At 39.1% G+C, this 11,282-nt stretch overlaps 1 long non-coding RNA gene across 1 annotated transcript; it reads right to left on the bottom strand.

Moving 5' to 3' along the window:
• Positions 1-5,742: 5,742 nt before the first annotated feature.
• LOC133447599 (uncharacterized) lies at positions 5,743-7,099 on the bottom strand. The gene is made up of 3 exons (XR_009782924.1): positions 6,874-7,099; positions 6,211-6,323; positions 5,743-6,111 (listed from the first exon to the last, which is right to left on the bottom strand). It is a non-coding gene; the product is annotated as an uncharacterized LOC133447599 (long non-coding RNA).
• Between the last annotated feature and the right edge of the window lie 4,183 nt (positions 7,100-11,282).

The raw sequence follows: 11,282 nt of genomic DNA, 5'->3' as shown, positions 1-11,282 counted from the left end.
TAAAAAGTCTCATTCCAGGCATTAGTTGGTCTTTAGAACGCTCAATCATCACTCCGACATGTAAACAAGTTTTAGGAATATTCATTATTACCAATATACTTAATTACTGAATTAATTTCAGAAATCACTTAAGCAGCATAGCACCCAATCTGCTTTTGAAAAGTATTTCAAAAGTAAGAGTTTTAAGAAAAAAACAAAAAAGATATCACCACACAATAGCTCTTTGTGTGTGATTGCCATTTTGTGGTACAAAGTTTCTCCATTATCCTCAATTGGCTTTTTTAATACTGCTGGGGATGTTTCAGGGTATGTTTTGGGCCATTTACTCTGGAAGTATATCGTAGGGACGTCGCCTGCAGTGAACTGTGGCTATCAAGATGAGACTGCAGAAAAGTAATGGCTGACACGATAAAACCAATAAGAATGGAAAGTCCAGAGAAGCTTGATGCGCAGCAGAAGGTCTATTTAAAACAACCTGAAGATGAGTGTCAATTTTCAGTGTGAAGAGATGGTTGGAGGCTAAAAAACAGTGCAACTTTGGCCTGTAACCAATTTTGGTCTTAAACTGGTTAAATAGTTGACAGGCAGTTTTATATATAATAATATATCTTGTTTTCTCTTCTTTTCTTTGTTATATGCAGTCCAAGGTTGCTTCTGGCGGCTCTACTAACACGGTGAAAAACAGCAACAGCTCTGCCAGGATATGATCTATGCCATCCGTGTGTGCAGAGGCACAGTAAGTTATTAACTTCTGCGCTCTCAGTAAAGCATACTATTGAAATACAGTACGTACAGTACTTGTGTTTTGGTATTTATGCAACTGTTACATTTGTTACTTTTTTTTAAATTCCACATATTGCTGTAGACTTTTTTTTTTTAATTGATTGATTTTACACATAAACATGACAGTATGTTCAGAATATCACGTGGAGTCTATTTGATGGAATATTGAATAATACAGTTGAATAACGCAGTGAATGATGTTGTCCTCTCATACACAATTACGGCTTTTTCACACTGATATTAACACTTCAAGAATATGCATATCTGGATTGTTGTTGAATGAATCTAAAGAGCATAGAGATTACCAGAAAAGAGTATGAAGCAGCGACTGCTATCATCTTTTTGATTGGCCTACGGTAAATTATTTTGAAACTTTCTTGAACTAGTCACACAAATCATTATATAATTTCTTTTTTTTTTTTTTTTTTTTTTTAGTGCATAGGTGTGTGTGAAAATGAATGTATGAGGAAAGATAACGGCAAAAGCGGACACTTGACGTCAGTGTGAGGTTGGAACAACGTTGTATTCCAACATTTGATTACGATATATATTTGAATATTGGGTTTACGCTAAAAACCTAACGTTGGGTTGAATTATTGTAAGGTAACATTGACTAGATGTTGAATGATAGTTGCTTGTCAGCACTACATAATTAACATTGTCTGACGTTGCAACCTGTATCCAACCACGGACCGACGTCCCGGTGTCAGCTGAATGGTCCGGCAATCAAAATGGAGCGACTTCGAAATTTTGACAGATTTTTGAGGGCAGTTTACCGTTTAAAATGGGTTTGAGGTCAAAATAAGGCGCACCTGATTATAAGCGACACTGCTGATTTTTTTTACGATTTTAAGTGCACATTTTTATAGTGCGAAAAATACGGTACTACTACTTCTACTCACTAATAACAATAATAAAGCTGCAAGCAGCGATGAACGGGCCCTCGCGCGTGCAATTTGCACCAATTAAGGTCAAGGACTCAAAACCATGTCCGATGACACCACCCACGAGTCTTTATGTCAAACCATTCAAAAGTTATGCCGAAAATAGGGACTATCAAATATCGACCAATCAGAAGAAGGGGCGGGGCTAATTCAGGCCAATGAAGGTCAAGTACTCAATACCAAGTCTGATGACACCACCCACGACTCTCTATGTCAAACCATTCAAAAGTTATAGCAGAAAATAGAGAAAACCAATCAGAAGAAGGGGCGGGGCTAATTCAGGCCAATGAAGGTCAAGGACTCAATACAGAGTCCCATGACACCACCCACATGTCTTTATCACAACCCGTTCAAACGTTATGGCAGAGAAAAGTTTTCTAGGGGGTGCTGTTGAGCCATTAGGCCCATTAATGCAAACCATGAAATATCAAATTTATCGCCAGGACTGGCTTGCGTGCAAAATTTGGTGACTTTTGGGGAACTATCAAATATGGACCAATCAGATGAAGGGGGGGCGCGCTTTTTTGAGAAAAGTAATGCGCGTAGTCGCAAGACGGAGACGCACATTTTGATGTATAACACACCTGGGTGCACGTTACGGTTCGGGCTCTGAAGCTGCTGAAGAAATGGCATAAATTTCTCCAAAATGACACGAATAATTCAAAATGGCCGACTTCCTGTTCGGTTTCGGACATGAAGCCAGGAGACTTTTCTTTAAGTTGCGACATGATACAGGTGTGTACCGATTTTCGTGCATGTACGTCAAACCAAATTGTGGGGCTTGAGGCACAAAGTTTTCTAGGCGGCGCTGTTGAGCCATTTTGCCACGCCCATTAATGCAAACCATGAAATATCAAATTTATCGGCAGGCCTGGCTTGCGTGCAAAATTTGGTGACTTTTGGGGAACTATCAAATATGGGCCGATCAGATGAAGGGGGGGGCGCGCTTTTTGGCGTCTATCGTTGCCACGGTAATGCTTTTGACCGAGAAAAGTAATGCGTGTAGTCGCAGGATAGAGACGCACATTTTGATGTATAACACACCTGGGTGCACGTTACGGTTCGGGCCGTATTAACGGCCGAAGAAATGGCATAAATTGCGCCAAAATTACACGATTAATTCAAAATAGCCGACTTCCTGTTCGGTTTCGGCCATGGCTCCAAGAGACTTTTCCTTAAGTTACGACATGCTACAGGTGTGTACCGATTTTCCTGCATGTACGTCAAACCGTATTGTGGGGTTTCAGGCACAAAGTTTTCTAGGGGGCGCTGTTGAGCCATTAGGCCACGCCCATTAATGCAAACCCTTAAATATCAATTTTTCGCCGGGCCTGGCTTGCGTGCAAAATTTGGTGACTCTTGGGGCACGTTTAGGGGGGCAAAAAGGCCCTCATTTCGTCGGAAGAAGGAGGGAAAAAAAAAAAACGAGGAAAAAAAGTAAATTCCTATAGATACAATAGGGCCTTCGCACTGTCAGTGCTCGGGCCCTAATAATGAATCAAAAAGGAAAAAAAATGGGGCCATACATACACATATATCCATGTGAACTTTTATACAGTTATTTATAGTTTCATACATACACACACACTCTCACACACACACAGTGTGTAAGTGATTTTATGTGGTTTATATCCAATCATCGATAAAGTTTTCATCTAAACAAAATATATCATAATTTATATATAATTACAATTATACATACTTTGATCAAAATACCAGAGAAGGACGATGGTACAACAGCTCGTTCTTCAGCCATGTCCTCAGAGCCATGTTCATAGCAGCCACTTTGAAGGGTGGCATTAACCACTTAACTCTGCTCCATCTTCCAAGTAGATTGCATCTTTTGGAAGTTGTCGTTCACATTTTGACACCCACTTCCAGAGTATAGCAATTACAGAATGATACAAAATTGGGTGAAGATAAGGATGGGGAAACTGGATTATTTCACTCTGGCCTGGAAATCAATCAATGATATATTCCCAGACCTGGGTGTTACCCAAATACATGATCATCCATTTTTTCCCCATGTCTTCCTTTAGTTAATGTCACATGTTTGTATTCCTTGGCTGTAAGTTAGTAATCTATGTGAAAGGGATTTTCATTTTCTGATAAATCAGCATTTCTTTTTTATAGAAAAGCACAGAGTCATCATTAGTAAGACATTTAATTTGGCTGCTAAGATGCACAGTTTGAAATACGGGTGATAACTTGGCCCCTCATTATCCTCTCAGTAATGCTTGGCACCTACAGTACTTGTTTCTTTCCCAAGTCTTACTAATTTGAGTTTTGTTAAAGTATATTATTACATATTTGTGAATATGATTGATCCAGAGTGCATCTACACGTATAATGAAAATAAATACAAGTTTATATATATATATATATATATATATATATAACAGTACAGATATGCCATCATGAAATACACTTCAGTGGATCAGTTTGAAAGGTTTAAAATCTCCAGTATATCTCATCACCAACAAAAGTGGCAGTTAAACATGTCAAAGTATTGATAGTCCAGAATTCTTTGTTCAAAAAAATATTTGATATATTTTCAGTTCAACGATAATAGGAATTGCATTGGTTGCCATAGACACAGTCATAAAAAAACTCTAACCTTTATTGGAATCATTTATACCTCCATTGACCCTGCTGATTGTATCGAAGAGTAACTGTCTTGGATTTACGGTGCCTGCACTGCACTGGGCTTTTGTCCTTCACTCACACTATCTCCCATGGAAACATAGAAGAATAAATACAGGAAACATGTTTATCAGACTTTTACTTGATCAGCATGGTGTGTTTTCCAAATGCTTTAAAACTGAAAATATGTATCCCATTGATGATAGTCAGATTAAAAAAAAAAAAGAAAAATTGTCAGATGAAGATTGGGCAGGTTGACAACCAGACCCCTATTAGTAAAAGTGATGTGAATGATTGTAAAAACGTGTTGATCCGAGGTGTCATTAGCAATTCTGATACTTCACATAAAACCCATCCCTGCTCCTTTTCAATTGGTCTAGTAACTTCTGTACCGGGGAAAATCGCTGTGACTGGGAGGGAGGTCAGGCCCATTTCACAAGAGACAATTATCAATGTACTGTACATCCAAGATGGAAAAATAATCATGCAAGTTTGGATGACAAAATTTCTTGTATATTGGCATGGAAAAAGAAAATAAATTTTTGTTGATGTCTAAATATTGGAAAAGTACAGAGTGTTTAACATGAAGACTTTGAAGATGCAGTTTCTGAATATCATTGAAATACTCAAAACATGAATAAAACATGTACACACGCAACTTCCCCAAAATTAATTTAAAGAAATTAAATCGTCCTGATGATTCAGTGATCGTCATTAAATCCTCTTGTCGCATTGCTTTGCTGAAAATGTCATCTCATTTGTACTGCAAAGAGTCATTATGCTCAGTCACTGCTGAGGTAATTGCAGAACATACAGGCACACAAACACCGGTGACCTACAGTGTGCTCTTCATGGCATTTAAAAAGGTGTTGCTTTTAATCCGCCTAGTTAATTATATTTATGTTGTCTGAGATGCATCGCCATTCACAGGGCCAAAAAAGATGATCTTTTTACCTTTATTCAGTTCAATTCTGTGTCCCAGCGATGCTTGTCATAATTGACCCATTGAGAGAGAAATTTAATAAGAATGTTTGACAAAATGTAATGATGTGGAACTATATTCAAATGCTTTGTTGAAATTTGCAGTATTTTTTTTAACTAATAGTCAATTATTGTTCAGCACAAGAATGCAAACAAAGAGTTAACAAAGAAAGCGGTGCGAGAGAATTTTGCAAACAAAGGCAGAGATTATAGAAACACATCAGTAAAAATGGCTTTCAGTGTCTAGACAATCAATAATGCACTCATGCATTACATTGCAGAGGCCGGTGAGTCAACAGAGGTTCACTCACCATTTCTGCGGTTTTAGTTGTTGGAAATTTTGCAAAGATAGACTTTGAAAATAGAATTTCAACAGGAGAAAGAATGTTAGTTTTACTTTATTAGTACCAGGGCAGGTTCAGATGAGCAAGTCTTTAAATGTCTCTTATAGTACAAGATCATCTTTGCTCAGTGTTAAATCATATACAGTGTCGCCGACCCTGAAACGCACACAGTTTATCATTTGGGTATCACAAACAAAATCTAAGTGCTTATGGACATTTCCCGCCTCGGATTCGTGGTTCGTTCATTTAAATGTGAGACTAAAAGCATTACATCTGCAGCGGTGGAGACGCAACATAACGCTTGGGAAAGTAAAGTTGAGAAAACACACTACATCCCTGGTGGCAGCTCAATTCTCTTTTGCTACAATCACCACAGGCTCTGCAAGCACAGAAACATCTGCATAGCCCGAAGACTCCTGAAAAAAAGACACTGCACATTGTCTCAAGGCAATACCAGGGAGCATAATCAGGAGCTGATGTTCATAGCCACAATGCGGTGCAGCACGAGGCCTCACCTCCAAGCTCATGTCGGGCCATGGCACGCAGCAGTGGGCTTGGGATCCTCCCGGCCCCGATTGGGACATGGGGTGATTATTTTTCCAGTTATCACCTGTCTGAGATTTGTAGCCTGGATGAAAGGAAGACATTTCTTATTATATTAATGAAAAAAGATAATAATAAGATTTCATATCTTTGCAATTACAGACAGGCATCCTCACAATGATCTAATTTTTTTTCTTTTCAACAATCTATAATTTATAACCTATCATTTATTCTGACAGAATAACTTTATCTACTTCATTTGACTTCTCATGATTTTGCCCCTTTATGAATTCATCTCATGTGATAACATGACTTGAAGGGGTGAGATGAATATCTTTTTTTCCCCCTCTCCAATTTATGTACTTAGTGGAAGAGTAACTGTAAAAATCAAAACAGATAACATTCTTACCAATGTCCCTCTCAGAACGAATACTCCATTATCCCTATAGCACACAATGCTGCTGACTGAAAATGAGTCATTACACTGTAATTTCATGCTGCCTAAATGTCACACCCCTCTTCTGTAGAGCTCGGCTGTGGAGGGACTTGAATCGTGATAGCCTGGTGACAGCTTTATCCACCAGGGTAAAAGTAACACAAAAGTAGCAGACAGAGAAGCATTAAATTTAAATCACCTTTCCATCTTCTGGGTGGGTTTTGTTGTGATCCTTTTCTTCGTACATCGCATCTGTCCCGTGTAGTGGTTTAACTAAGTGATTATTTATGAAATGCAGGCACACATTCTTTCCTGCAGCTGTGCAGGACACCCTGTCATAAAATTATCAGGAGCATGAGACAGTGAACTAAAAAATGCTCGCTGCCAGGGACTATCATAGTCACTGGCTGCAAATGCACCGGGCTCTGTCATGCAGATAATCATCCCTCTGCCGCAGGGAATCACGAGTCTACATGGTGGCGGGTGTCAGGGGGCCAACGGGCGATTGGACTCCCTGCTACGTACACCCCCCCCCTTCACAAAAATGTGTCAGAGGCCCAGTACAATACCAGTCCTCCAGCGTGACATGAGCGACCCAGACCCTGTGATCCCTACTCCCTTGCAACAGTGGCGCTTGCAGGCTTCATCTTAAAACGGCAACACAATGGCAGAGTGCGGAGCCACTGGAGGCCACACAGAGAGGACAGGTCATTACTGCCTCCCCCTTCAGAGAGAGCTCCTCACACTGTTGCTGCCCTTTTCCCCCCTCAATCACACTTGGCACCCAGTGCCTCTTGTGCCTGCTGAGCATTTTTACCAACACTTTACACCCCTGAAGGGGGGAGCCAAAGGCCTACACAGGGCCAGACTTACAGAAACCTGAGCGTCCTTCTCTTAATAAATGTGAGCTCACAGTATCAGACACATTAACTGCAGTATTGAAGAACATCCTCATTTAAGGAGAGAAGAAAAAGAAAAAAAAAACATCTTTCTTGCCTGGGCGATGCCACACTTGGATTGCATCGCTTTACATTACCATTTGCAACAGATAATAATTTCAAAGAGCATGACGGGAAATGCAAAATATTTCTTTAATTCCCTCAATAAAATACCCCCCTCCCCCCCATCTTCTTCTTTGCGTTTCAAGAGACATGCAGTAAGCCTGGTTTGTCAGTAATGGCTGATAACTAATTCATTGGTCGTCCCTCTTTTTTAGAACCCAATGGTTTTCATCTTATTTCTCACTTTAGAAGTTTTACTTTTAATGTTTTACTTAGTTGGGCTGGTCTCGATGCAGAGTCCCGTGCATGGTAATTTATATTGCCTCCCAATAAGGAAACTGCCCTCACGAATGCATGGCACCCATCACTCCCAAAGTGGTAGAGAGAAAATGCTCAAGAACCCAAATAGGAAAAAAAAAGTTGTGCATGTGCGTGTTTGTGTTTGGATTAGTATCTAATTAGTATGTATTTCTGGATACTTTTAACATGACAAAGACAAGTTATTTCCACATTTTTAAGCAGAGCAACGTTGTGCATAATTTTTCATATCGGAGAACAATATCTGATATAACTGGAGGCTAACTGACTGGAGAGCTACCCCAGGCCAGTGTTTTTGAGACTCCAGGCGATATCTATCATAATCAAAGGATTTTTTATGCAAATGTGTGCTGACTGACTCTTTTAGAAGTAAAAAAAGCTTTTGTATTTCCTGCTTAGAATCACTCTCATTAGGAAGTGGATGTTCCTCTCACAAATGAGCTGGAAGCGCAACTACAGTATGTGCATCACCACTGAGCCACATCTGCACATATTAAGCTGTGTGATTATAAGTGTTATAAAAGAAAAAGAGTAGATGTGATCACTGTGAGACTGTGCAACAGGAATGATCAGAGCACATCAGAGCAGATGTGAATCGATGTGGACAGCCTCTGTCACTTTTTGATGCCACAATCATAAAGAAGTCAGGAAGTGTCACGGCAACAGCACGGAGGCTGTGCACACATGGCCATGTCACTTTTCATCTGTGCTTTTAAATGCAAAAAAAGAAGGGGAAAAAAGCACAGATTCTTCAAGGCCAGTACTTGCACCTTTGGTCAGCAGTTTAACATTAATCAAAGACTTGGTTTGCACAAACTGTCAAAGCTGCAGCATAAATGATCATTGGGAGAGTGGGAATATGAATTAAAAAAATATTAATTTGAAAATCTGTGCTACAGTGTGAAGAGCATTATGCAATAGACTATTGCCCTCTGTTGGGGAGCAGAGCTATCTACATTGGCTTCTGCATGCATTATAGAGTTATTAGAGGAGAAACATGGCTAAAATGATGTCTCGTCTCTACGCTCACATAATTTTGTCTCAAATTAAGTACACACACTTTTTCTACAAACTCATTTTTGACTGTAAAAACCACATGGAAGTGCATGCATGAGCCTGCGCTTACTTTTTGTATACGCTGTGTATTTTCAGACTCGGACAACAATGTTGCCAGGAGTCCACACCTTCAATTTTTTATGTATTTAGGTGGATAATTGGATAACACAGGTTTATCCTCACCAAGCACTTTGTATGAGCAATCCAATTTCCCATCCTCCCGAAGGGAAACCATTATTCTTAACCAGAGCTTGATACTCCAGGCACTCCTGCCCAGAAATGCAGCACGAGGTCCTCCCCAAATCCTATCAACGCCTAACCTTGTTACCAGCCAATCTGTATTATTGTGCTATAATTCCATATTTTGCCCTGTCCTCACTGTGGCACCATCATCTGAAAAGATAAAGCTTGTGCTACTTTTGTTGACAACTAAACCTTGGTGGACTGTTTGCCTTCTGTGTATGAACACTTGCATGTTCAAGTGGATCAAGTTCAAACACACTTCTCAGGTGAGAATTTAACTGTCACATTGTGTTTTAAAGATAAAGGGAAAAAAAGACATTCAAAGAAAGAATTGATGCTTTATTTCAAATCCTTATAAGCACTTTGACATTGCTATACATAAGTCGTTATGTCCCAAGTTCATTATTTCAGGCTATTGAAGCACTAATTTTTTCCACCTATTAGTTTTGTAGATGAATGTATCTGACATCAGATGGCCATTTTTGTTAAGAAAAGTATCAATTCACAACTTCCTTGAAAGGGAGATGGTATCCGAAATGTTTTCTGATTACTACAGTATCGTAGAACCTGACCTGAACCTGATTACTACCGTAGAAGGCTTTATCAAATTTATGACACTGCTGTCCCAACATGGTCTCACACTCCAGAGTTTGTGAGATCTGAATACATGTTTATTTTGCACAGAATTCAATTTTTTGACCTTACAATGACATATATTTATTTAGCATTTAGCAATTTATAATTTACAGAACTCCAAAGCCATTGAAAGGATGCCCTGTCTTCCTAAAGAAAATACAGATCTACATATAATGGTAGATCCCCATGTAATATTACATTAAACCAAAACATTCTGATAGAAAACCTGCATGGGCATCGCATTCAGTGTCAGACGGGTTCACTGGGAGAGAATGTTGCCTCCAGCTCTCAGCTTCATTTTTGACAAAAAATGTTTCTCTGCTTGATTGGATTATCTATTCCATTTTTGCCATGCAGAGATCTGTATTGAGCCAAGGTTTTTTTTTTTCATTTATTTATTATATAATTTTTTTTCTTGTGAGTTTTGACATTGCATATGTGCTACAAAAAGGAAAAAAAGATGCTATGCAAATTAGATTCCACTTAGATCCCACAAGTTCACTTTAACTGAGAGGGCCGTGACTCTTTGACACTCCATCATTTCCAAATCATTGGAGTATTCAAAATAATATCTGGAAACAAGATTAAAAGATCCAATAAAAATCTGACATCTTAATTTATATTCCTTTGCCCAGTATTGCTGTTTTTGTTGGTGGTTTTTTTTTTGGTCAGGGACCAACGCCAAATCAATGTGTGACCCTTCAAATGTGACTCGTAAATCCCAGTAATAAAAATATGATTGTTATTTTATTATTTTTCCAGCTGTAACAGAACTCATAGATTAGTTTTGGCACCTACTGTAACACTTTATTGTTGTTTTCCCTTGTTTACTCATACTACAGTAGGTGCTGTTTAGTATGATATCTGCTTCTCTGGCCGAGGAATATGGTGAGAAAAATAAATAAACTATGGAGATGAGAAATTGAAACACAGAACATGGTCTCAGTTGGGGATTCACAGAAAATATATCCATGCAAGCCACATTATTTGCAGCATAGCGTATTTCATATCTACAGTTCTGTCCAGTGAAAAATTGGTATATACGGCACAGAACTGTGGAGTATGGAAGAAAGAGAGAATATCACAACGGATACTGGAGTAGCAGTCAAAAACACTAAGATCAGGACAGGAGACAACTGTTTGGGGTGTTTGGGTGTTAGAGGTAAACTGATAAAAGAACATTTGGGGAAATAAGCTTAGTCTCTTCCTGTCCATAATGGAGATGAAAAATCAATATCAGTCTCATGTTTGTGTGTGAAAAACTGAGGGAGGGCTAAGATGTGGCTGGCCCAGCTTGTGGTTGCATAGAGACGAGGGATAGGTATGCAAGGGTAGATGGATGGACTGTGTTGTG

Source organism: Cololabis saira, chromosome 7, assembly GCF_033807715.1.
Source record: "Cololabis saira isolate AMF1-May2022 chromosome 7, fColSai1.1, whole genome shotgun sequence".
Lineage (NCBI taxonomy): Eukaryota > Metazoa > Chordata > Actinopteri > Beloniformes > Belonidae > Cololabis > Cololabis saira.
Note: the sequence above shows the minus strand (reverse complement) of the source record. Positions and strands in the feature narration are given on the sequence as shown.